General features: G+C 63.3%; 1 long non-coding RNA gene across 2 annotated transcripts in view; it reads left to right on the top strand.

The window, feature by feature from the left end:
• Window positions 1-2,680, top strand: part of LOC106723692 — a 6,196-nt gene extending 3,516 nt beyond the window's left edge. Inside the window, exons 2-3 of one of the 2 annotated variants that reach the window (XR_001359396.1) lie at window positions 271-790; window positions 1,608-2,680. This is a non-coding gene — a long non-coding RNA (uncharacterized LOC106723692). Of the gene's footprint in view, window positions 1-270; window positions 1,566-1,607 lie in introns of those variants that run through there. The other variant, XR_001359395.1, reaches the window with a different exon arrangement.
• The last annotated feature ends 6 nt before the right edge of the window (window positions 2,681-2,686 follow it).

The following is a 2,686-nucleotide window of genomic DNA, read 5'->3' as shown; positions in this document are numbered from 1 at the left end:
TGGGGATCAGGCTCTGCCTCTAGGTGCTCATTTCAAGTCCCAGTTTCCGTCCTGTCACGTGTGGGTGATGACATCCCTCTGCCTTCGTGGTTCTCTGTCGCTCAGACCGAAAGGAGGCGGGGTCGCCTCGCGCTGGTCACTGCAGCCCCAGCCCCTGCCCCAGCCCTGCTCCTCGGGCCTGAGGACCGACCGGCTTCTGTGTGGCCCACGCACAGGTGGGGCCAGGACACACCATCGCAGCCCAGATTCGTGTTTCGTCCGTGTTCACAGGACTCTCCTAAGGCGGCCGCAATGCCCTGAGGTAGCAGCACCAACAGCCTCCACCCGCTGCTCCTGCTCCCGCTGCCGGCGCCCTGAGGGTCGGCTCACGTGCGGCGTTGGGGACAGCCAGGCCGGCGGAAGGCAGCTCCTGGTTCACGCAACCCTCTGACCTTGTGGAGGCCACGAAAACCGGGCCGTGTGGCAGGAGGCAGGTAAGGAGATCTGGGAAGAGCGAAGTCTGTGCTGTTTGCACTGGGGGACCCTCCAGGCGAGGCGCCAGGCCCGAGGCGTCTGCCCAGGAGGGACCCGGGATGTGCCCGGGGAAAGGCCAGGGGCACTGACTGCTGACCCGGATTTGTTCCCAGCAAAGACCAGCCCCTCACTGTCGGCGCCCCCGCGAGGCTCTCCTTTCAAACCGCCACCGAAGGGCGCCACGTGGCAACTCAAACCCAGACTGGGGTCCCCTGGGGCCCAGGCGCTTCCACGACGTTGCTGTCGGACAGGCTGGCTCACCACGTGCTTTGACCAGGTGGGCAGAGCCTGCGGGTGGGGAGGCCAGGGCAGGGGGAGACCCGCCCCCCAAGGGGACAGACGCCTGGGAAATGAGGGGAAATGTCCGTTTGGAGGCACCCTGTCCGGCAGGAAGATCAGGGACTGAGAACTCAACGATCTCGGCTCCTATGGCTGAGCGGGGCCGAGCGGCTGGGCACCTGTACCCAGAGGCACATGGACGAGGAGCGCACAGGCTTCCCTGGGGCCCGGGCTGCGGGCGGTGCGGGGGCTGGGGAGCAGGAAGCAGGCTCATAGGTATGCTGAGCTGGAGGGTACACATTTCTGCAAAACCCTGGCACCGGGGGGGGGGGGGGGGGGGGGCGCAGAAGGCAGGGGATGCCCTGCTCCCCGCTGGTATCATCAGACAGTCCCCCCACGCTCTGGGCCACGGTTCCCTTCACTAAAATGGGTACAGTAACAACCTCAGGGAGTGTGGCAGGATGAGTATCCTCATCTGAGAACAAGGCTCAGAGGTCCTGGAGCAAAGCCCTGTCTGACCGTCTGCCCGAAGGGCTGTGCTCACAGATGTGATGGGAACGCTTGGGCCTTCCTGGGGAGGGGCTGTGGGCTGGGCCGGGGGACCTGGGCCGGCGGTGTCTGAGCAGCACTCTGGACAGCAGGACGTGTGTGCAACCCCCCCACCATCCCTTCTTGCTCTCCAGCAGGGTGCGGAACCTTTTTCCCCACCATTTAGATACTTATCACATCATCTGTGGGCCATACAAAAGCATCAACTTAAAAATTAGCCCGCTCTACTCGGCCAAATGTTTAACTCACCCCTCATGCCGTGGCAGGGCCAGACCACCTGACGTACGGCCGCGGGCCGGCCGTTCCCCAACCTGCGAGTCTCCAGTGGCACGGCTGGCGCCCCCGAGCGCATCCACGCCCAGGAGGCCTCGGAACCGGCAGACTCCCTGCTCTAATCCACGCACAAACCCAGAGCACAGAAGCGATGGCGCTGGTGTGGGTTCAAGCTTCCAGTCCAGAGTCTTTGGAATGACATGAGAATGTTGCAGGGCCCTGAACACCCGGATGATCGGGTAACGGAACCTGAACGTGCGGGACGCGGAGGGACACTGTACGGACAAGCACCCGCCCAGAGGACACGCGGGGCTGGCGCAGAGGCCCCCCCTCTTAGAGAAGCCGTGTCCTCTCATCGCTCCAGCTCAGGTGCCCTCCCCGGACCCCCTGCCGCTACCACCTCCTTGGGAGAAACAGCGGCTGGGCCGTGGGGCCTCCACGTGCGGCTGGGGCGGCCTCAGCAGAAGAGCCGTGAGAGACGGGTAACATTTATTCATACGCAACACCAACTAGGAAACAGCTCTACACACAACGACTCAGAAACACAAGTCGGGATCAGGGCGCAGCACCCGGAGCAGCGAGCGGGGACAGTCCCGCCGGCTCGCTTTGCGCTGTTTTGTTGTTTGCGTCTTGACTAGCACCATCTGCGCACAACGAAGGAGGACGTAAGTGGGTAACAGTGAAGATTTGCAAGGCACTTAATCAGTCGTCTGGGTGACGATCGGCGTTGTCTCGGCTTCCCAACAGCAACCCACGTCCACCTGCCCCTCCTCACCAGACCAGGGCCCGAGGGAGGTCTCTTTTGCCAGCGGTCCTTATGGACAAACACGTTCTAGAAAGTTCCTCAAAGTGCTTTTTCAGTCTCACGAGGCTTCCACTTCCCTTGGCCTCCCATCGTTCTCTCCTCCTACGCGTGTCCGGTGTTGGCACCGCTCCTACAGAAACAGCTCTGCTCAACGCCACCGCAGACTTGCCACCAACCTTCATCCTCCTTCCATGGGCTCAGCGCCGCCTGCACGGGGCCTGGAGTGTGGGCCTGGGGCCTCGAGCATGGGCCTGGCTGCAGGTCCCA

This window comes from Myotis brandtii, unplaced genomic scaffold, assembly GCF_000412655.1.
Source record: "Myotis brandtii unplaced genomic scaffold, ASM41265v1 scaffold627, whole genome shotgun sequence".
In the NCBI taxonomy this organism is placed as follows: domain Eukaryota; kingdom Metazoa; phylum Chordata; class Mammalia; order Chiroptera; family Vespertilionidae; genus Myotis; species Myotis brandtii.
This window is presented reverse-complemented; position numbering and strand designations above follow the sequence as displayed.